This window comes from Delphinus delphis, chromosome X, assembly GCF_949987515.2.
Source record: "Delphinus delphis chromosome X, mDelDel1.2, whole genome shotgun sequence".
Classification (NCBI taxonomy): Eukaryota; Metazoa; Chordata; class Mammalia; order Artiodactyla; family Delphinidae; genus Delphinus; species Delphinus delphis.
The window spans coordinates 102,212,187-102,225,593 of NC_082704.1; the positions used below are offsets into that span (position 1 = coordinate 102,212,187).

Genomic DNA, 13,407 nt, shown 5'->3' on the forward strand with positions numbered 1-13,407 from the left:
TAGTGGGTCCTTGGAACCAGTACCCTGCAGACTAATAGACAACTGTAGTCACATTCCTGATCAATTATGTCCCTCATGATTTATTTTGTTTAAGCATTTCCAGTGGCTGCAAATTACCTCTTAGTCTAGAATATATATTTGTATTACAAAAAGGGAGTACTTGACTCTGATGATGTAATCTCTTTCTGAAGTGTTTTATAAGATTAATAGAAGAGAATACTGAGCCGTATGTGGGCTATATTGATAAGGTTCATGTGCAAATGAAATAATGTTAAGGCAAAAAATTAAAAAGCTGGACACACAGAGTGGCTATCATCAAAAAGTCTACAACTAGAGCTCGCTTCAGCAGCACATATACTAAAATTGGAATGATACAGAGAAGATTAGCATGGCACACAAATTCGTGAAGCATTCCATATTTTTAGACCTAAATTTAAGACCGGACACTATAAACCGCTTAGAGGAAAACAAAGGAAGAACACTCTTTGACATAAATCACAGCAAGATCTTTTTTGACCCACCTTCTAGAGTAATGGAAATAAAAACAAAAATAAACAAATGGGACCTAATGGAACTTAAAAGCTTTTGCACAGCAAAGGAAACCATAAACAAGATGAAAATTCAACCCTCAGAATGGGAGAAAACATTTGCAAATGAATCATTGGACAAAGGATTAATCTCCAAAATATACAAACAGCTCATGCAGCACAATATCAAAAAATCCAAACAACCCAATCAAAAAATGGGCAGAAGACCTAAATAGACATTTCTCCAAAGAAGACATACAGATCGCCAAGAAGCACATGAAAAGCTGCTCAACATTGCGAATTATTAGAGAAATGCAAATCAAAACTTCAGTGAGGTGTCACCGCATAGCAGTCAGAATGGCCATCATCACAAAATCTACAAACAATAAATGCTGGAGAGGGTGCGGAGAAAAGGGAACCCTCTTGCACTGTTGGTGGCAATGTAAATTGATATAGCCACTATGGAGAACAGTATGGCGGTTCCTTAAAAAACTAAAAATAGAATTACCATATGACCCATCAATCCCACTACTGGGCATACACCCAGAGAAAACCATAATTCAAAAAGACACATGCACCCCAATGTTCACTGCAGCACTATTTACAGTAACCAGGACGTGGAAGCAACCTAAATGTCCATCAACAGAGGAATGGATAAAGAAGATGTGGTACATGTATACAATGGAATATTACTCAGCCAGAAAAAAGAACAGCAACATGGATGGACCTAGAGATTATCATACTAAGCGAAGTTAAGTCACACAAAGACAATTATTATATCACTTATATATGGACTCTAAAAAATAATGCATATGAATCAATATACAAAACAGAAACAGACTCACACACATAGAAAAAAAACTTATGGTTACCAAAGGGGAAAGGAGGGGGGAGGAGGATAAATTAGAAGTAGGGGATTAACAGGTACACACTACTATATATAAAACAGATAAACAACAAGGATTTACTGCATAATATTTTTAATATCCTTTAATAACCTATAATGGAAAGTAATCTGAAAAAATATATATAATTGAAAATAATCTAAAAATATATATATAACTGAATCACTGCTGTACACCTAAAACTAACACAATATTATAAATCAACTATATTTCAATTAAACAAAAGCTGGACACGAAATGAAATGTGTACATTAATAACAATTATGTAAAAGTATTGTACATATTAGTGAAAAAATAAATGAACTCAGAGGGTAAAAATAAACACTAAGGGAACTCTAGATTCATATGACTAAAAAACTGTGAGTGAGAGTTTGATTATTATAGAAAAAGGAACAAAGCCATTTTGGACAGAAGGAAAATGATAAGAAAGTGAGGGTAGAAAGAAGAAAACAAAAAACATGTAAAATTTCAAATAAACAACGTAACCTTCCATCTAAAGGAATCAGAAAAAGAAGAACAAAGAAAGCCCTAATTCAGCAGAAGGAAGGAAATAATAAAGGTCATAGAGGAAAGAAAGAAAATAGAGAACAAAAAAAAAAAAAAGAAAAAAGAAAAAGAAATCAATGAAACCAAGAGCTGGTTCTTTGAAAAGATAAGCAAAATTGACAAACCTTTAGCCAGACTCATCAAGAAGAAAGTTTATCTTATTATAAACAAAATAAGAAATGAAAGAGGAAAAATAACAACTGATACCACAGAGATACAATTAATCAACTATGAACAGTTATATGCCAACAAAATGGATAACCTAGAAGGGACAAATTTCTAGAAAAATACAACCTTCCAGGACTGAATCAGGAAGAAATACACAATCTGAACAGACTGATCACTAGTAGTGAAACTGAATTTGTAATTAAAAAAAAACTCCCAGCAAACAAAAGTCCAGGAATGTATGGCTTCAGAGGGGAATTCTACCAAACATATAAAGAATAGCTAATACCTATCCTTCTCAAACTATTCCGAAAAACTGAAGAGGATGGAATACTCTGATATTCATTCTACAAGGCCACCATTACTCTGATATCAAACGCAGACAGATACTACAAAAAAATAAAATTATAAGCCAACATCTTTGATGAATGTGGATGTAAAAATCCTCAACAAAATATTAGCAAACAGAATCCAATAATACATAGAAAGGATCACACACCATGATCAAGTGGGATTTATTCCAGGGATACAAGGATGGTTCAATATTCATAAATCAATCAATGTGATACACCACATTAACAGAAGGGATAAAAATCACATGATCATCTGAATGGATGCAGAAAAAGCATGTGACAAAATCCAACTTACATTCATGATAAAAACTTTCATCAAGGTGGGTATAGAAGGAACATATCTCAAGATAAAGACCATTTTTGACAAACCCACAGCTAACATCATACTCAACAGTGAAAAGGTGAAAGCTTTTCCTCTAAAATCAGGAACAAGACAAGGATGCCTACTCTCACCACTTCTATTTAACATAGTACTGGAAGTCCTAGCTAAAGCAATCAAACAAGAAAAAGAAATAAAAGGTATCCAAAATGGAAGGGAAGAAGTAAAACTATCACTATTAGCAGATGACATGATACTATAGAAAGAAAACCTTAAAGTCTCCACCAAAAAACTGTTAGAATAAATGAATTCAGAAAAGTTGCAGTATACAAGATTAATATATACAAATCTGCTGCTTTTCCATACACCAATAATGAACTATCAGAAAGAGAAATTAAGGAAATAATTCCATTTACAATCACATCAAAAGGAATAAAACACCTAGGAATAAACTTAAATAAGGAGGTGAAAGACCTATACTCTGAAAACTATAAAACATTAATGAAAGAATTTGAAAATGATACAACAAAATGGAAAGATATCCCATGTTCTTGGATTGGAAGAATATTGTTAAAATGTCCATACTACCCAAAGCAATCTACAGATTTAATGCAATCCCTATCAAAATACGCATGACATTTTTCACATAACTAGAACAAATAATCCTAAAATTTATATCGAACTATGAAAGACCCCGAACGGCCAAAACAATCTTAAGAAAAAAGAACGAAGCCAGAGGTATTGTGCTTCCTGACTTCAGGTTATACTACAAAGCCACAATGATCAAAACATCATGATACTGGCACAAAAATAGACACAGAGATCAATGGAACAGTATAGAGAGCCCAGAAATAAGCCCACCTGTTTATGATCAATTAATCTTCAACAAAGGAGGCAAGAATATACAATGGAGAAAAGACAGTCTCTTCAATAAGTGGTGCTGGAAAAACTGGACAGGTACAAGTAAAAGAATGAGATTAGAACATTTCCTCATGCCATAAACAAAAATAAACTCAATATGGATCAAGGACCTAAATGTAAGACCTGAAACCATAAAACTCCTAGAAGAGAACATAGGCAGAACACTCTTTGACATAAATCGTAGCAATATTTTTTTTTGATCTGTCTTCTAAGGCAAAGGAAATGAAAGCAAAAATAAACAAACAGGATCTAATTAAACTTAAAAACAAATGTTGGTGAGGATGTGGAGAAAAGTGAACTCTAGCACACTATTGGAGGGAATGTAAACTGGTTCACCCACTATGTAAAACAGTATGGAGATTCCTCAAAAAACTGAAAATAGAACTACCATATAATCCAGCAATTCCAAGGCTGCGTATACATCCAAAGAAAACAAGAACACTAATTAAAAAAGATACATGCACCTCAATGTTCATAGCAACATTATTTACAATAGCCAATTATGGAAGCAATCCAAGTGCCCATCAACAGTCTCCCACTGATGTGTAGCATGAGGGCTGGGTGGACGTGTATGCTCAGTTTCTCACTGGACCCCACCGACACCACCCTGACAAAAGTGGGGCACTGACTCACACTGCCTCATGAGAGATGGGTGTAGTATAAGTTCAGCTTCCCCCTTAAACTCTAATGACTCCTTCCTGGCTAAAGTTGGGCCACGGAGACTTTGAAGTTGTTGTCTTATCCTAGGCTATTCTGATTCTAACTGCATTACCTTATTAGATGTCAATCTCCTAAGCAGAGAAAACCAAGAGAGATACGATTTCCAATTAGGAAATGAAAAAACTAAACGAAGTAAATTTACTTTCAGCTTTCAAGAAACATTTTACCTAACAAATCTTTATTAATTATCCACTATACACAATGCAGTTTTCATTACCTGGTTTTACTCAATTTATGAGTTTATTTTTCATCACATACAAGGAAGATGAAATTAATTTCCTAACTTCACATGGGTCCACCTCATGTGTTAGAATAAAAGTTGATTAATAGAATAATACAACATGAATAATAAAACATGAGTAAAAATTGAGATATTTTATCATTTCAAATGTACTGACTTGCCAAATATATGATATAGATTAGTTATCGCATGTTTCAAGTTTTCTGTCTACTCTTATTCATTGAACTTACTATATAGATATTTTTGAAATGAATAAATTATGTACTTATAAGAACTGAATTTTTTTGGTTATATTGTATACCTTTGAGCCTAAGTCTTTTTATTTATTTATTTTCTGACTTAGAGGAGAAATAATATACCTCCAACCTTAGAAAAGATGATCTTCCTTTTATATACTTCCCAATCCTAAGCAATTTGCTTTTGTAGCAGAACTGGCTAGTACAAAAGATACTTGAACAACTCCTCCTATCTTATTCTAGGTTCATAGCTTTTTGGATGGGACTGATATGAGTGCAGATTTCCCCAGCCCTGACATATGAGACGTTTTCCTATTGCTAAACTTTAGTCAAAAGGTACCAGTGATTTGTGGGGCTAACTGACCTACATATCTAACATTGATTTAATTAAATTCAATCCTGCTAATGACTCTGTTATGTGGATCAACCCTAGAAAAATAATTGCACGGGATCAGCATATTTACTTTTCTCTACTCTTCTCCTGCTTTCTATTCCTTTCCAGCACCCCTTCCTCACCCCAAGGGACCACTGTTCTCTCAATGTTTTATGACAGTAAATGGAAAAAGCACTGGCTGGAGTCAGAAGTCTTAGGGATTAGTTCTGGACTTGTGCTTAACTAGGTGTGTGAGTCTTAACTAAGCCTCAATTTTATCATCTGTAAAATGCACTGTTTGGACTAGATGATGTTTCATTTTCCTTCTAATCCTAAATGTCCTTCTAATATTAAGTTTCTAGAACTGTAATTTATTTAAAGTGGAAAATAGACAAAACTAAATCATACTAAGTTTTTATTGTTTTAATGTACCACTCTTTCTAAAATAATCTGCATTAAAATAGGCTTGGAAAAGGCCATGTTTATAATAAAGAAACATTTCATCACAGAATTTTAGGCAATGCTATTTAGGATGATATTTTGGGGTTACAGGAGCTCTCATACCTCATATAGACTGTGTCCATCATCTACATGAAAGGACAAGATTATTCAGGCCAAATGTTAGAGACACATGGGTTAGAAACACATGGGAGCCTTGCCAGTACAGAGTGGTATTGTACCTGTTTGTGTTAATTTGAGAAAAATGGGACTCATCCCACCTTCCATCAGCCACATGTCCATTCTCCTCTCTGTCACATCCAACCTTCCAGGCATGAGCAGGGTCTACACATGAGCCCTTAACCACTTTATTCCCTATGGAGAAACCAGATAATTCATTTTTTAACACTTTGCCTTAGAGTCCTCCACTAAGTCCCAATAATGGAATCATGGACCCTTCCATCCTTGACAAAAAAATCAATGTGGGAAAAGAGGCCAAAGACTGTATTTTCCAATGGTATAAAGCTTATTTTCCACAATACTCATCCTGCACTGATAATAAAATAGATTTAAGAATAGGGAAACCCAAATAAATGTGCCTGTGAAGGAATTCTATAAAAAAATTAGGACAGTTGTGACAGACTTTGTAGAGAATTTTAAAACTAATGTACATGATTCTAAGTATTATTATTAGAGGAGAAGTGAGTATATCAATATTCATTTAATTCACATTTTATTATGCATTCTTGGATATAGATAAATTTTAAGTAGAAATTAATTCAAAATCAACTTTTCTAACATAAATTTATCTGTTATCTAGGACTGACCTTATTTAATCCGGGAGCTATCACAGCGACTGACCTTATTTAAACTGGGAGTCATCACTGCTTAAATTCATACCTTTTAAATGTAAATATAAAATGCTAATCACAACATATAAGCAATTACTACTGTCTGCTGCAGTTACTTTTTTCTAAAGTGCACTTCATTTTGCAGATGGTGAGAGTTCTACTAACACATCTATTGTTAGCATGAAAGTCAAGCGATCATCTGTGTAGGTGGTTGTGTGGGAGCAATGCTAAGATTTACAAGGATTTCTCCCACGTTGGCAATCCGCACTGAACAGAGAGCCATATGAAACAATCTTCTGTTCTCTGGCATTGTTAATCATTCACTTAGTTTGTAATAATATAAAAATTCTCAATAAAGGGTTGCCATTTTTCCACTCAGATATTTTCTTCAGTTTTTAGAAGTATATTTTCTTTTTGTAATTTTTAAATTGGGTGTCTATCTATTGAGGAAAAAAACTTTGAAAGTTTATCAAAGGTAGAAATTCTGGGAAGAAATTAGTAATTATGTTCATCTTGTCAGTTCTAAGATTAAAAACATTCTTAGGCATTTACATCAATAATTATGTACTTGAACTTAAAACTTGAAGGGGAAGATTTTTAAGAGATATTGCTCATCAGTTTTATAACCCTCCTATATAAATCTGTGGAAGAAATGCACAATAATTCTAACATCTTATTTTTTCATTATTAATATATTTGTCCCAATTTAGTTATTAATTATCTCAAGGGAAAGAGCCATATATTAAAGCCCCACATTAAAAAAATTCTAGTACAGGAGTCTTAGAGTATCCAGTTATTAAGCCATAGCAGACAAAAATTCCGTTGGGTAAACTTGCCTTTTTTCTTTGTAAGGCTCCTCCCACCACATTTTTTTCTCTTCCTGCTTTGGTGTCACCAATATTTGGACACAGGACAAAACCATGGCCGATTTGACTCTCTTAGAACTAGAGTGTCTGTGATACAAAGTTTTAAGAAATCTTTGGGATTTATTTGCTCTAGTGGTGAAGGATGGTGGGATTGCCACATAAACATTATCAAGGTCTTCTAAAGCTACCAGGTTCTGGGACTTCCCTGGTGGCGCAGTAGGTAAGAGTCCGCCTGCCAATGCAGGAAACACAGGTTCGATCCCTGGTCCGGGAAGATCCCACATGCCGCGGAGCAACTAAGCCCGTGCACCATAACTACTGAGCCTGTGCTCTAGAGCCTGCGAGGCACAACTACCGAAGCCTGTGCACCTAGAGCCCATGCTCTGCAACAAGAGAAGCCACCACACTGAGAAGCCCACACACTGCAACGAAGAGGAGCCCCCATGCACAGCAACGGAGACCCAACGCAGCCAAAATAAAGACCCAACGCAGCAGTATAAAACCCAGCAACGGAGACCCAACGCAGCAGTATAAAACCCAGCAACGGAGACCCAACGCAGCAGTATAAATAAATAAATAAAGCAAGTAAGCTAGCTAGCTAGCTAGACACCAGATTCCAGTCTGGACCACACCTGGTTCTTTGCCTTTCCCTTCAAGACACTGAATTCTTCCAGTATCCTTCCAATGCATTATACTTAGGTGATCCCACTTTTTAAAACTTCAGCAAAAAAAATCCATGGCTGGTATAGTATTAAATAAAGGTAATCTATTTGATCTGGGGGAAGCGTCTTTAGAAATTTATCAAATCCCTCTTATTAGAGTGAAAAATATCCAGGCCTAGAATTAACATGACTTGCCCAATGAAACTAGCAAACATGGGATTGGAACTGAGCCTCAGAAGTCTGGTCTTTCAACATAAAATTCATTGACAGGCTAATCAGGCTAATTTGATTTATTTCTAGGAACTCATGATATCTTTCTTTTGCATTCAGGTCCCTGAAAATTAGGTAAGTTTTTTTTTTCCTGATATCTCAATATTTTTAGAATTTTCATTCCTGCGTACCTCAAGTAGCTGCACTTAACAACATTCTTGAATTAAAAAAAGAAATCTTCTGCTTAAACTTGACTTTTGCATTTTTCCTTTGTGACTTTTCCATTGTGACCTTTAGCAAATTACTTAACCACTTTTTGACTTCTTTCCCACTGTTGTGAGGATTACATGAGTTAGTGTACATGAACACTTAGAACAGTATAGAGCTCATGATAAATGCTACACAAATGGTACCTAATAACACTATTAATGTTGTTGTTGCTATTGTTATTTAATAGTGTAACCATAGAAATCACTATTCCTCTTCCCTTTTGGTGTTATTCTCCTCTTACCATGTTTTTTTTTTAACTTAGACTATGTTTCTGAAAATATTCTCTACTTTCAAAAATGAAAAAAACTATTTGTAGCTGGTAAGATAGATAATTCAGTTTTATACAAATAATTTGGAATGGGGGGACAAACAATCAGCTTAGCAAACAAACAAAAATAATAACAAATGAAGGGTGACAAAAGCAAAATTGAAAGATTTTAAGGATGGTTTATATGCAAACACCATTCATATTATATTTTGTTTTAACTCAGATATACTAGTACGATGGGAAATAGGAATTTAAGATTATAATAAATAAAAACTGAAGTCAATTTAAAAATCAAATTACTATCACCCTTTTTGTTAGACTGACTCTTCCAAGGTTGACACAGACAATAAAGCTACCAGTTTGGGACTTCACTGAAAGATATATACAGTCTCAGTTGATTTAGAAGCGTTTGATTTTATCACTAAAAATAGTCTATAAAAGAACCTTACCTTAATTTTGTGACTTATATCCTGAATTCACTTAGCTTTACATCTGCAAACGTCCAAATAAAATTTCAGTATTTATTAATAAACAATTAAGATGGATTACATTAAAATAATAATAAATATGTAGAATAGATAAATAAATCACATTTCCTTCTTTATTTGGGCATTAGAATTACTGAAGGGGTGGCAACTTTGTGATTCCTGGCCCCAAAATATAAGACTAAATAGCTCTTAAAATAGTCAGGTCCTCCATATTAATGTAATTGAAGCCGCCGTAGCTGTGTCTCCTTTCCAGGTCAGTTCAGAAGTGATCCCTCAATTCAAGAGCCTAGTTTATATCATCGCTAAAAGTAACAGCATAACTTTTTCTCCCTAAAGTCGATTTAGGGAACAAATGTACTGTAATAATTACAGCCATTATTTGTGACAATTTTCCTGAGTCCTGAAATGAATGCAAATATTTAGGAACAGGGGTCATCGAGTCATCCTGGGGAACTATCTGACACTTTGACTTTGGAATGCAGTATGCTGTTTTTCACTTTAGTTGGTGTTATGTTAGAATGGAGGACAATATAAATAAGGATTCATCTAAAAGTTACAATTGTAAGAAAAGGATAGGAAAAGCTATCAAATATAGAAAAAACTATCCATTATCTCAGGTGAAATCATATTGCAGTGTTCATCAATGCAAACAAAAATTGGTATTTGTTTGCTAACTGTAGAAGCAGTCAAAATCCCTGGAAAACACTGTTATAAAAATACCAGCTGATAATCATTCCAGAAATCCTGGGATGTAATAAAAACTGTGTAAATATTGAAACTATATGCACAGAAGTTAAAAATATTATCGACTTACTAACTTTAGATGGAAGAATAAAATTGGAACAGATATGAGTTGTTCAGTATTCGCTCTAGCATAGAAAGGTGCTTAATGTTTTTAAACAAATAAAAATATATATCATGATATATAAATATAAATAACATATATATGACATATACATCTTAAGGTCAATAAAAGACTTTTGGACTATCTCTATGTCTTTGTGTGGAAGTTTCCATGTCTCTCACAATAAATGCCAAGGCTTTATGGTCTCAAAACAGGTACTTTTTTTTCCCCTGAAAAACTAAGGAGTCTACTTCTAGAGAATTTGTCAGCAAGATTATCTGACATTCTTTATCATTGTGAATTAGTGTGGACCTTTTAATCGCTTCTCTTGAGTTCCTTTTCAGTCCACTGCCTTTTCTCCTTTTCATTGTTTTCAGATAGCACAGCATATGGGAATCTGGTTTACACCTACAGAAAATTAGTGTTTATAGAATCATTTGCCAAAATCTAGGAAGTGGCTAAGCAGGCACTGACTGAAAGTCACAATCTTTAAGAAGCAAAAAGTCCTGGATTAAAGGCAAATTTAGAATGGGAAAGGCTTCTAAGAAAGAAATTGGAATTAATTAATAATGTGCTTTTCCTGTAGTAGGTGCTCAACCAATATTTTGGAACGTTGAAGGCATTAGGCTCAAAAATATCTTCTTTATCATTAAGGGAAACATTAGGTATTAAATAAGATAGTGACCCAAATTCTGACCTTGCCTTCATAGCGTCTCAAACAAGTTAAGTTTTTCAGAGAATCAAGTGAAATGTAATAGTCGGGAAGGCTATTTTAAAAACAGATATATTAATGCCGCCTGACCAGGGTGTCATGCAATCAAATCGCCCAACTTATAATCAAATGTCTGCCTTTATAAAGTTTCCCAAGTCCATCTTGTGAAGGGGCTTGCTGCTCAAACACAAGCAAGCTATTAGATTTCCTATTCCTTGTGGATAAGAATATTTAAATTGTATTAGAAATTTATTTCTCCTTGAGGCACAAAAAATTTTTTCTATGTGCCATTTCATTTTGAAGTATATGTTACTTCCTACATTCTCTCAATGTGAGGAGACTTTGTTCAGTTTTAGTACTCTTCCTAGTTAAAGAAGTGAGGGAATATATGCAGTATTACACTAAGATAAATATGTTTTGCATAACTGAAACTGTTATTAAACTTATAAACAAAACACAGTGAAATACATCGGCCCTTTTGTGTAAGTCTTTCCATATTTTGCCAAAGTTAAAACATTTAGTTTGGAGGTTGTGAATGGAGGAGGATAGCAAAGAGTGAAGGGACTTGTGAAACAATTTTTGAAACTTATCAAATACTAAAAATCAAGGAGTAATTAAGAAAGTGAGTGGACCACATGTTCTTAAGATTTACGTATCTGTACCATAAAAGTGGTACTAAAGCTTTTGAGTCAAGGTGGACGACTGAGCACATGCATTAATTTCTCTCTCCAATTCCAAATACACAAGCAAAGATCAGAATTCTCAGAGTGTTGGAAATAAAGAAAGTAACACAAAACAGACATTGGAAGCTATGGTGTTAATGCCTGCTTCATGATAAAAATGGAGGCCACAAGCCCCAGTGCTGCTGGAAGTCAGAACAGAGTTCCCTGCAGGAAGCCAAGCCCAGTCTATGCTTCGTGTTCCTGAGAAGTAACCTGCAAATCTCTGCCAATTAACTGAGTGGCTTATTTGCCAATCAAAAGCTACCTGCCCCATATCATGGCTGAAAAAAATCATCTTTGGATGAATGGGAATTTTAAGTTTGTGACAATGCTGTAGGTGTGGCCCAGCAAGTACTGTCCACTTTGTGTGGAAATGCAGGCCTGAAATATAAAAAATTGAATTTCTGGGTATTTCCAGCAACTCCCATAAAAAGATTCCCACTCAGATCACACAAAGGAGAAAAGTTCTGTAGAATGATAACTTTAGCGGAAGTTGAGCTCACTGACAAGAACAGTAACAGATGTGGGGCTCAATGCCACTAAAGAAATTCTGCAGACCCAAAAGTTCTATTAGTGTTTGTATCAATAAAGAGTATGTCTACAGCAGCACGTTTTTTAAATGGGTATCACTGAAGTCATCTGTGTATTTTACTTTTGTCAGAGAATATTTATATCATGCATATTAAAGATGCATATATATACTTATTTTGTGACTCTGGAGAAGTTATTTATCTTTTCTATAGGTCACTTTCCTTATCTGCCAAAGGGCCTTTGTGAAGATTAAATAAATGACCGTATTTGAAGCATTTTAATAGCTTCTGGAGCATAGTAAGCAATGTGTAATGTACAATAAATGTAAGTAATTAGATAGACAAAAACTGTTAACAATTATCTCAAGAAGACGGGCTGTGGCAGAAGGGGACTTTTAGTGCTTACTTTTTGTCCCTTATATGACTGCTTTAATTCTTTTCGTTTTGTGCAAGTTTTATTACTTTATAATTATAAACAATCTGGTTAAAAATAAAAAGAGAATCACAAAACAAAGAAAGAAAAACTCCTCCCACTGTACACTTCCATTTCACAGTTAATCAAGGGAGAAGTTAAAGGAAGAAAAGGAAGGTAACTGGGGAGAAACAAAGAGGGTGACTGCTGGCCCTATAAGGACACCTGGATAGAGTGAAGATGGAAGACAAGTCAGACAGTGAGGCTGACAAAAAAAGAAGTCAGTAGGCTCTGCAATGTTGGTAACACTGTGGTCATGAACAACTGTTCACTAGAGCTGTTTGTTTCCCTATTCTCACACCTGAACAGAGTACTTTGAACTAGTAGTTAGTCATAGCACATATCGGTTCTAACTCTTCCTTATCTTTAAAGTCTCGAGCTATTTGACAGAAACAGAAAAGGGATTTTTAAGTCCAAAAATATCAGAGGCAGCAGAGAAGGCACATCTCTGCACCAATAAAAAAAAAAGAGGAGGTAAGTTTCTAGATGTCTCCAATAATGGCCAAAGGGGCCTGGACATTGGGATAGTTACAAGAAATACTGAAAATGTTGAAAGGGCTCAGCAGGTAAGTGCCAAGGAGGAAAGGGTGTCCGTTGTTTTGACAGGCAAGTTTGCTAATCTTTGTTGGAGATGTTGAGGACTCCAGCCTTGAAACTCATTTCTAAAAAGTAAAAACTCTCCTTGACACTATTTCCACCTTCACTGGCAGTTTCTTCTCAGTCTTACAATTTCGTCCTTCTCTTCCAGACTTCAACAGAATGGGCCTT

The 13,407-nt window shown here is 34.8% G+C and overlaps 1 pseudogene; it reads left to right on the forward strand.

The window, feature by feature from the left end:
- Window positions 1–333: 333 nt before the first annotated feature.
- On the forward strand, window positions 334–423 carry LOC132419055 (U6 spliceosomal RNA; annotated as a pseudogene).
- The last annotated feature ends 12,984 nt before the right edge of the window (window positions 424–13,407 follow it).